This window comes from Pinus tabuliformis, chromosome 8 (assembly GCF_031772625.1).
Source record: "Pinus tabuliformis cultivar Carrire ecotype Pingquan chromosome 8, CPIR1, whole genome shotgun sequence".
In the NCBI taxonomy this organism is placed as follows: domain Eukaryota; kingdom Viridiplantae; phylum Streptophyta; class Pinopsida; order Pinales; family Pinaceae; genus Pinus; species Pinus tabuliformis.
The window spans coordinates 236,057,716-236,069,770 of NC_142294.1; positions in this window are offsets into that span (position 1 = coordinate 236,057,716).

The window sequence follows — 12,055 nt, forward strand, 5'->3', positions numbered from 1 at the left end:
TATTCCATGTAGAGAAAAGTTCACGTACTTTTATGCAGAGAAAAGTTTATTTCATGTAGAGAAAGGTTCACGCACTTTTATGCAGAGAAGAGTTTATTTCATGTAGAGAAATGTTCACGCACTTTTATGCAGAGAAAAGTTTATTTCATGTAAAGAAAAGTTTACGCACTTTCATGCAGAGAAAAGTTCCGTTCATGCAAGAGAAAAGTTTGCACACTTTCATGGTTGGTTCATGGTATTAGTCCGACAGTTTTTGATCCTATGGTTTTGGTCCGTGGTATTGCATCCAAAAGTCTTGATCTCACGCACTTTCATGATTGGTTCATGGTATTAGTCCGACAGTTTTTGATCCTATGGTATTGGTCCGTGGTATTGCATCCAAAAGTGTTGATCTCATGCACTTTCATGGTTGGTTCATGGTATTAGTCCAACAGTTTTTTGATCCTATGGTTTTGGACCGTGGTATTGAGAAAGGACTAAGGCTATAAAAGAGGAAGGAGATCATTTGGCAAAGCATCATCTGAATTATTGAATATATGATAAAGTGCTAGATCTAGAATACTGTGATTGGGTTATGGTGCAGATCTGGATCTGAGCTAAAGAGGGATATCACCGGTTGATGGAAAACAAGATCTAAGGATAGATCAGGATCAAATGGTTTGAAATGAACTATCTCTATATATTTGATTATGATTATTCTAGATCTGTATACTGACGCTTGTAATGATCTGAACTGGGTATAACTTGAGTTTGAAATCGCTGCAAGTCATGTTTGAATATTTATAGATCTGTATGTTGGTTGGCTTTGGTGTAAGCGTGTATGTATGCAGGTTTGGTTCATTGTAGTAGCGTATACAATTTGAGCTATGATATTTGAAGTCACAGGTGGTTCTGGTTGTTGATGGGTTCTGATGAGAGTTTAAAGGTGTCAGTATTCTGCATATCCTATTTGGTTGATTGTGTTTAGCTTCAGTGTTGATGGATGAGAACTAATATTGGATCAGGATCATAATGGCTCATATTTATGTGATCTGATGGATTAGATCTAGGTGCTAACACATATATTATCCTTGTATATGTATTGATCTAGTGTTTGGGTGATTCAGAAGATTGATTGATTATGTGCTTCAATGATATTAATGGGTCCAGTATGAAAATTGGATGAAATGTGGCCTTTCAGATTATGTGTTGTGCTTCAGGAGTATCCAGTATGAAAATGTATGAAACGTGGTACCATGAGGAGAGAAGATTGTAGGCCGGCGCCTACGTACTAGTATCTTAGCTAGTACAAGAGCTAAGGGGGTGGCAGCTCCCTTCTAGTAGCAGTTGAAAACTTTGGAGCAATGTAGCAGGTAGTAGCCTGCGTACTAGTAAATGGATCGGCTAGTACAAGAACTATGGGGGTTGTAGCTCCCTTCCAGGAAAGATTGGAGAACGAGAGAGGGTTGTAGCTCTCTGCAGGTAGAAGCCTGCGTACTGGTATAAGACTGCACCAGTATAGAAATATTGTAAAAGGATTTTCTTATTAAGAAGAAGATTGAGATGACTTGCAGCAGGTGGTTTTCTCCCACATTGGGTTTCCACCTTATATCATGGTGTTCATGTGTGTGGCTTATGTGTGATGATCTATTCTATTTTACTGCACCTATTTACTGTTAATATGGTTGATAATGTTCTAATGCACTCATTAAGGATCAACTAACTGAATCATAAGAAGTTGTGGAAGTAGCATATATGAATCTGAATATGGAAATGAAAAAGTATTATTGATGTGATAATACTGATTCACCCCCCCCCTCTCAGTATTATTTCCAGCATACTTACCATTGAGATGATCATGCATCTGACAAAGTTTGCATGTGATCCTCATATTTTCCATTACTTGGTCTATTGGTCCTTCTCCTTGACTCCTTGGTAGTGACATCAGCATGTCACCTTTTCCTATTGTCAGTCAATGATGGATCAACATGGTTTCAGCATGAAGTGACTTATGTTGGAATGAGGCCCTGGGAGGCCCATCTACGTAGTTTCTACATACAAGACTAATGGGACAACTTGGAAAACACTACATATTTTTGAGGCTTAGGACACTCTCACAGGATGGGGATCCTTCCAAGATACCTTTTTGCAATTTATGAATGCATGCTGTAGAAATTTTGAATAATTTAACACATATTCACAGAGATTATCCTGATCATGTACTAATGCGGAAAACATACACAATACATAAGCTCCTCTACGTTGATCAAGAATATAGCAGCATCAATAACAATAAAACATCAAGAGCATTCACACATTAACACAGTTTGTATCACGGGGAAAGCATCTCGCTAAAAACCCCACACTATCTGTATATTAATGATTGAGTCATGTAACATTACACAACATAATACTTCTCACAAGTATCTCCACCTCTGTTACACACAATACAGCTCAGATTTGATCTCCAAATCTCCCCCGCTGCTTGCCTGCCTCCACTGCTCAATACCTGCTCAAGAACTGATGAGAATTGCTTCCCAAACTCGATTTTCACCTACAAAATAGTCACTCACTCTTTGTGGACGTGAGCAAAGGCTAAAATGCGGGCCAAATATGTGAGCAAACTCATTGGCATACTCAATCCTTTGATTGTGCAAGATCTGGTGCACAACTATAGTCACAACTGATAGCAATCTGATTCTCTACCACCTGTCCCTGTTGAACTGAACATGCACTGACATGCAACTGAGTTAACTGATGTATTCTTTAGTTGTATTATGAGTTAATAATTAGTTTAACAACTCATCATTAGTCTATCTGCAGTTAGACTAACTACAACCAGTTTAACTAAGTTAAACTGAACACAACTCCATCAACTGTACCTCCAGTCCACTAAACTCAACTCACTTGAGTTCTAACTGAAGTCATGCATGCAACAACTCAACTGACTCATAAGAAAAACGAATTTCCTTCTGACAGCTGCATGTGCCACTTCCGTAGCTCAAACTGAAGTGCTCCAAGAGAATAAGATTAAGTTTATAGTCCAAATATTATTGTGAGATAATAATATTTGACTTTTCTATTTTTGACAGCCAGTCTAAAAATAGATTTGATCACTCACACTGTGATCACTCACACTTTCATCAAAAATAGAAGTCCATCTATTTTCCCAACTTGATCAATCATCCATAAACATAGACATGATCCATATGTATAAAAATAGACATAGTCTAAAAATAGACTTGCGCCAAAAATAGCCTGCGGGCCCACTTAGTGAAGGCGACTCTTTTCACTAAGCTCCATCATCTTGTTGCAATCTCAACACTCCCTCTCGACAAGATATGGATTATCAGCAACCCCTATCCTGCCTCGGTGGTACTCGAATTTGCTCCTGGTGAGAGCCTTCGTCAGAATATCAGCATCCTGATCCTCTGTTGGAATGTACGAAAGTAACATGATCCTCCGCTGCACACAATCTCTGATATGATGGTACCTGATGTCAATATGTTTAGATCTATCATGAAATACAGGATTAGCCGAGAGTTTAATGCAACTCTGGTTATCACAGTAAATCACAGTAGGATCCAAATGAGAACCGAACAAACCAACCAGGATCTTCCTCATCCATATAGCCTCGCATGCAGCCAAACTTGCTGCCATATACTCGGCCTCCGCTGAACTGAGTGCCACAGATCTCTGCTTCCTGCTGTACCAAGAAACTGCTGTCGATCCGATACTGAAGACCCCTCCTGATGTGCTCTTTCTGTCTGTTGGGCTCCCTGCCCAATCTGCATCCGTGAAGCCACATAGCTTCACCTCATCCTCCTATCTGTACCACAAACCATATCCCGATGTGCCTCTCAAGTAGCGCAATACATGCTTGCCCGCCTTCCAGAAGAGCTTGGTAGGCTTAACCATAGCTTGTGAAAGCTGGTTAACTGCATAGCATATATCAGGTCGTGTATTGACCAAATACGTCAGCGACCCCACCAACTGTCGATAAACAGTGGCATCCACTTCTTCTCCCGAAGTGGCATCCTCCTTCCTCCAACCTCCAGGAAGAGGAGTATCAACAGGCTTGCAGCCATGCATGTTGAACTTCTCCAGTATCTCCCGAGCATACTTGCCGTGAGAAACAAACAGTCCACCACTGCGCTGCCATATTTCCAATCCTAGGAAATAGTGAAGGAGGCCCAAATCCTTCATCTCAAACTCTGTAGCAAGATCCTTCTTGCATGACAGTATCAACAGCTCATCACCCGTTAGAATCAAATCATCAACATACAGTACAATGATAAGCAACTTACCCTCCACCACAATCTGGTATAGGTTCGGATCCGACTCGCTCTTGGAGAATCCAAGTCCTGTGAAATAGCTGTCTATCCGTGTGTACCAAGCACGTGGTGCTTGCTTCAATCCATACAGCGCTCTCTTGAGCCTGCACACATGCGACTCGCTACTGAAGACTTCAAAGCCTTCGGGTTGCTCAATGTACACCTCCTCCTCAATGACTCCGTTGAGGAACGCAGTCTTCACATCCATCTGATGAATGTGCCATCCCATCTGCGCTGAGAGAGCAAGAATCGTCCGTATGGAAGAATACCTTGCGACAGGTGCAAAGGTCTCCTCATAATCGATCCCCTCAATCTGTGAAAAGCCTCGGGCAACAAATCTTGCCTTGTACTTCTCCACACTCCCGTCAGCTGCCTGCTTAACTTTGTAGATCCATCTCGAACCTACCACTGATTTCCCTTCCGGTCTAGGAACAATCTCCCATGCACTGTTTCTGACAATAGAATCATACTCTTCCACCATGGCGTCTACCCATGTGGGATCCTCCACAGCTTCCTCGAAAGAGGATGGCTCAGTCACAACACACTTGCTCATAAGAGCCATGTATCCAGTGTACCGATCAGGTGACTGTCTCTGCCTGCGTTGGGATGTAGGTGGTCCTACAACTTTCTCTGCATCTTGAGCCAGTCGCTCAGCTTCTGTCAAGCGCTTTCACCCTCTGATGGTTGGCGCTGCATGAGTGGTCTCTTCCACTCCATGAACCTCGTCCTGTGGCTGATCCACGTCCTGAAGCTCATCCTTAGGAACTAATAGCTCCTCATCTACATGCAAGTGTAGCTCCCTCTCAAGCGAACACTTCATGGCTTTCTCCTCCTGAAATTGTATATCCCGTCGCACAACAGTTTTACCACTATCTGGCAAATACACACGATAGTTGTGGGGCGTATCAGTGTACCCCACAAATATCCCAACCTCTGCAGTCGGTTCCAACTTCTTTCTGGCATCCTTCGTCACATGCATGTAAACGTTAGCACCAAAAATCCTCAAATGAGAAAGATCAGGCTTCTTACCAGAATAAGCCTCCTCGGGTGTACTCATGCCAAGTATCCTATGAGGACAACGGTTCTGCACATAAACTGCTGTATTGCATGCTTCCGCCCACAAGTGAAGGGGTAGGCCCTGATCATGCAACATTGCCCGTGCAGCACCCACAATCGTTCTGTTCTTCCGCTCAGCTACCCCGTTCTGCTGTGGGTTATGGGGAGCTATGAGCTCTCTACAAATCCCTTCTACCTTGCAGAAATCCTTGAACTCGTCCGAGATGTATTCACCACCATTATCGCTCCTAAGAGCCTTCACCTTCTTCCCCGACTCCTTCTCGACCAGTGCTTTGAATTCACAGAACTTTGAATATGTCTCGCTCTTCTTCTGCATGAAGAAGATCCAGCACTTACGAGAGAAATCATCAACAAAAATCACATAATACCTGTGTTTTGCTGTCGAAGCAACTGAGAAAGGTCCACACACGTCTGTGTGAATTCTCTCAAGGATCGTCGTGGCGCGACTATCCTTCTCGTGAAAGGTGGCTTTCACAAACTTCCCCAAAGTACACCCCTTGCATTGATCTGACTGCGCAAGTGTGCCTTTAGGAAGCCCTGTAGTGATCTGCTGCAGTATCTTCAAGGCTCCATGGTGAAGGTGACCCAATCTCCTGTGCCACAACTCGCCATCATCCCGGCTCACCAATCCTTCTGCCTTGCCTGCCATTGCTGCGAATCCATCTACATGCAACTGATAAAGGTTCCTCACTCGAACCCCTATCTTCCGGGTCTCACCAGTTGTCTTGCTGCGCAGGAAGGCCTTTCCCTCGCTGAAAACAACATCATACCCCTTGTCTTCTAACATCGCCACTGAGATGAGATTCTTCTTCAATCCTGGAACATGCATGACTTCCTTCAATACAAAGGGTTTACCAGACTCCCTCTCAAAGGAAATGGTACCGATACCGGTCGCACTGTATCTACCATCATCGCCCATCTCGATGTGCACTCCAAGATCTTTGTCCTCGAGATCAGAGAACAACTCTCTATCTCCCATCATGTGAAAAGACGCACCACTGTCCAGAAACCACACTGATCCCATCACACTTGAAACCAAGCATGCGATCAATGAAAAATCAAGCTCAAACTGAGAAGCTAAAGCCTCTCCCCCTGCAGATCCAGTAGCTTGCTTGTTCTTCTTCTTCTGTGGACAATTTGTGGCATAGTGTCCATGCTGGTGACAGTGAAAACACTTCACCTTGGACATATCCTGCTTCTTGCCTTTCGCACCAGACTGAGAAGCTTTCTTGCTCTTCCCTTTCTTTGCTTTGGCAGCCAAAGCACAATTCTCTTCATCAGCTCCCTTTGACGAAGATCCGTCCCTGGTACTCCGCCTGATCTCCTCCTGCACAAGATCTGACCATAGTCTTTCCCATCCTGGCAACTTCTCCCGACCATTGACAGAGTCCTGATAAGAATGCCAACTCTTCGGAAGACCAAGGAGAGCCAAGCTCACCAAGTCCTCATCATCGACAGTAACCCCCACACTTCCCAGCTCATCTCGACACTGAGTGAACTTCGTGAGATACTTGGGAATACTGTCTCCCCTCTCGCATTTGATGTTTCTGAGTTTATCTTTGAGCGCCAGCTTCCTCTGATCGCTCTTGCTTTGGAATAATTCTGTTAATGATTTCCACATCAAATATGGAGTAGCCTTTCCATGGAGGCTGGACACAATGTGATCCTTCACGCCCTCCAATAGAATTCTTTGACATTTTGCGATCTTCTTTTGCCAAGCATCAGCTTGAGTAGCATCAGTAGGCTTTGGGATATCCGTATCTATGAATTCCTTCAGCCCGTTATCATCCAATACTGCCTCCATCCTGTCCTTCCATGCAATATAGTTTGAGCTGCCCTCAAGAGCATACTCCAATCGCAATCCGTTGAAAGACATTGCTACGTTGTCACCAAGAAAACACTGCTGCAAATTCGAATTCCACCAACAACCAACTCAACTGCTTCCGATCAACCCTCGCTTGATATCTTGTAAAAATCTCTTCTACAAATCAAGCTGCTCCGATACCATGTAGAAACTTTTTCTACAATTATCTAGCTCTGATACCATGTAGAAATTTTGAATAATTTAACACATATTCACAGAGATTATCCTGATCATGTACTAATGCGGAAAACATACACAATACATAAGCTCCTCTACGTTGATCAAGAATATAGCAGCATCAATAACAATACAACATCAAGAGCATTCACACATTAACACAGTTTGTATCACGGGGAAAGCATCTCGCTAAAAACCCCACACTATCTATATATTAATGATCGAGTCATGTAACATTACACAGCATAATACTTCTCACAAGTATCTCCACCTCTGTTACACACAATACAGCTCAGATTTGATCTCCAAATCTCCCCCGCTGCTTGCCTGCCTCCACTGCTCAATACCTGCTCAAGAACTGATGAGAATTGCTTCCCAAACTCGATTTTCACCTGCAAAATAGTCACTCACTCTTTATGGACGTGAGCAAAGGCTAAAATGTGGGCCAAATACGTGAGCAAACTCATTGGCATACTCAATCCTTTGATTGTGCAAGATCTGGTGCACAACTATAGTCACAACTGATAGCAATCTGATTCTCTACCACCTGTCCCTGTTGAACTGAACATGCACTGACATGCAACTGAGTTAACTGATGTATTCTTTAGTTGTATTATGAGTTAATAATTAGTTTAACAACTCATCATTAGTCTATCTACAGTTAGACTAACTACAACCAGTTTAACTAAGTTAAACTGAACACAACTCCATCAACTGTACCTCCAGTCCACTAAACTCAACTCACTTGAGTTCTAGCTGAAGTCATGCATGCAACAACTCAACTGACTCATAAGAAAAACGAATTTCCTTCTGACAGCTGCATGTGCCACTTCCGTAGCTCAAACTGAAGTGCTCCAAGAGAATAAGATTAAGTTTATAGTCCAAATATTATTGTGAGATAATAATATTTGACTTTTCTATTTTTGACAGCCAGTCTAAAAATAGACTTGATCACTCACACTGTGATCACTCACACTTTCATCAAAAATAGAAGTCCATCTATTTTCCCAACTTGATCAATCATCCATAAACATAGACATGATCCATATGTCTAAAAATAGACATAGTCTAAAAATAGACTTGCGCCAAAAATAGCCTGCGGGCCCACTTAGTGAAGGCGACTCTTTTCACTAAGCTCCATCATCTTGTTGCAATCTCAACACATGCTAGTTGGACTACTCTACGGATTTCTAGAGATCAATGGTGGCTTCCTGACTCCTCTATGCATTTCTAGAGATTAGTGTTGGTTGCTTGACTACTTTTGGCATTTTTGGAGAGCAATGTTGGCCAGGTCTCTATGGGCTGTAGGGTTTCCGCAGGAAAGGGAGGGAGTTTGATGGTTGCAGAAGAAAACTGCAATGTTCTAGGAAGTTGAATGAGGCTAGGTTTCTTGGTAAATTTCTATGTGTGAGATCAGTTACACATATTTAAATAGTGATAGGACTCAACTGTGATCACACAAAGACACTTAGCGACACAATGTAGAGCACCCAGAATGAATAATACATACTTTGCTTGATGTAACAACCTTCATGACAAGAGTGGGTGAAGTGACTATGAAACATGTTTGTGTGATGAAAACCACTCACACACACAATTCCCTTGAAGCAAAACAACATTCCATTTTGATTAAAAATAAAAACCCCTATGCCCAAATATGACACATGCTATGTAAATATGAGAAGATGAACAAATCTAAGATCGAGGGGGGGAGGCTTGAAATCATTAGCTTACCAACAAGTGACCAAGGGAAAATGATTGCATGATCCAATGTAGGCTCTGAAATTTGCATGTGAGACAAACTTTTGGAGGGTGGTTGTAGCCATTACAATAGATTCATAAGACAGTCCTATGTACTTTTCACAACTATGTATTTTCTCCATGAAGCTTTGTATGTATTGTAATTCACTAGATATCATTGCCCAAAGTTATTTGAAGTCATGGTTATGAGGAGTAGTCTCTTGCACTTGGAAAGGAGGCTTATTGTAGTAGGTAGAGTGTATGATTGTAACACCATTAAATGTTTAGGGGGGGCATGTTCAATTCAAAGATGGCATGGCATTGGCAAAGACATGATTGACAACTATTATTTTTGGTGTACATCAACCTTGCATTACCATGATGCTATGTATGAGAAGGGGAGTCCTTTTGCCATCTGACACATTATTAGAATTTCACTTTAGTGCCTGTATGGCCCTTTTCCAATGATGTATAAGGGGGAGAGATTTTAGATTACATGTTCAATCTCACATGTTGTATTGAGGTTGTAATCAATTCCAAAGGGGGATTTTGTTGGCATTGTAGTGTTGGCATTCATGTGCGATGAGTGCTTAGTGAAGGAAGATTCACTTGATGGCCTTTTTAATTGGAATTGATGTCAACATACTTACAACTAGACCTAGTGGAGGTGACTTGGAGATGATTCCCCATGTGATGATTGGATTGAGGTTGGCATTTTGTGTTTATTGGAGATGTTGTTTCTATAGGTGGTTGAAGTGCTATTATAGGTGTTACATATGCTTATACATATGTTGGATGCATTGGATATGTTGCTACATGTGTTGAGGTGTTTCTACTAGTAGTGGAGGCAATTGTATAACATGATGTTGCTACTGTAGGATTCAAAGGTGGTACTAAAGGTATTGGATTGTTTATAGAGGTTGTGGTCGCTGCTTGAGAAGCTGGAGGTGTTGGTCTTGGTGTTGAGATTTGAATAATAGGTCTTGCAAGTCAATGACTTGTTCTCAGCCTTTTCATCAGTTGTATACTAATCACACTCACTTGGAGGAGTTTCTAGGTGCTAAAGAGGGTGTTCCATAAGTTGGTAGAGGTTCTGGACTAAAGATCTATTCATTTTCTTCATCCCTAGCCTCATTCGCATGGATCCAAGCCTGTGGGAGTTGATAAAATGCTCCATTTGTTGGCATGTTGGGTTGTGCAAGTGACCGTTCAAATATGCCCAATGTTGTGCATGTGACTGAGGCTTTTCATGAGAATTTTTCTGAATTCCTCACGTTGATCAACTAATTTTTGTGTTGTGGTGATATTCCTGTTCAAAACTTTTCGTTTTATGGTCAGAAAAGTTTGTGGGACCTCTAAAAGCTGATTAATGTTGAAAATATAAAAAAGGCAAGTGGAATTAATGGTTGATTAAGTCAATGAGTTGAATCCAAATCAAATCAAACATATGAACAGAGTTGTGAAGCCGAGTAGTTATGGTTAATGATTGAGTTGAGAACATCAATTTATCTGTGTATTGTATATAGCTCAATGATATTTTGGTTGGATGAGTTGTATGTGTGATGTGAGTGTGAGTTTGGACAAGATCTTGCAAGGTGTGTGAGTTGTTTATGAATATTTTCTAAAACAATTTGAAATTGTAGCAGCAGATAGTTGGAGTTTATTTTAATCAATATATGATGCAGTGAGTGAGGTGTTGATTTCTCCATTGGAGTAGTGAGAATCTGTGGAATATAGTGTGATTTTGGAGATTATTTTCTCCTATATTGTTTGTTATTTTTTGTTGGCGATTTTGATTTAGAACGATGGTGTGGTTTTGATGTTCATGTTGAACAAATTGAGAGACTATTATGAAATATTTTGAAACAAGGATCACATGGTGGCAGTGAAGGCATGGAGGCTTTATAGTAGATAGTGACTTGGTAGATTCAATAAAAGGAAGAGATTATCCATCCAATGGTGGTTGAATAGTTTGGAAAAAACTCGACAAGGCTTGTTGGTCATGATAGCTCCTCGGAGATTAGAGTCTGTAGAGTTGGTTGTTAGTTCAGGAGTGATCGAGAGAGGATCATTGATCATGGTGGCCTTCAGTGGATGGCAATCCCTAGATCCATGAGAGAAACAATTTATTCTCTAATAGGTTCCATGATACTATGAGATAAGTTGAGTCTTCTCGCTTTTGGGAGTAAGTTGATCCATATAAAATTTGTTCAACAATTAATAACATATATTGAGAAATGTAGCAACAGTAGGGTTGTTTTTTAATCAGGGAAGGGTTTTCCATGAGACTTACTTGTCTCCATTATGTTGAATGGTTTTATGGTTGCTTGTTTATTTAGATCCTCTGATCTATTCATGTTTCACTTCGTGCATGGTAAGAGATTAATAAGTTGGAGAAATATTTTATTTGTCCTGTCACTACATATTCACCCCCCCTCTCGGTAGTGATATACTTTCCAAGAAAATTGGTCATTTCCTCTTATCTATGAATGATCTCAAGTGATCCCTGTCTCTATAAATCTGATAAACACTGAAAAATCACTGCATTGACCTTTGCTTGCTTCTCCTCATCACCATGCTCCTCATATGATCTATAGGGAGAATAACGTGAACTATAGTCCACCATTTTTCTTGTCATATTTGATCTTATTGTTGTAAACATACTATGTCAAATAAACCAAATACAAACATCATCGACATACCTTAGTGAAGTTTAGGGGAGGCTATATCATATGCAAAATCAATCCAGATTAGCACATCATAGGTAAATGTATAATGAAATCATCATATCAATCATCTCAACATCAACATCATCAACTTCTACATGACGACACAAGTGAAAAAATTATCATCACCATGCATACATAAAAGCCACATATACAAC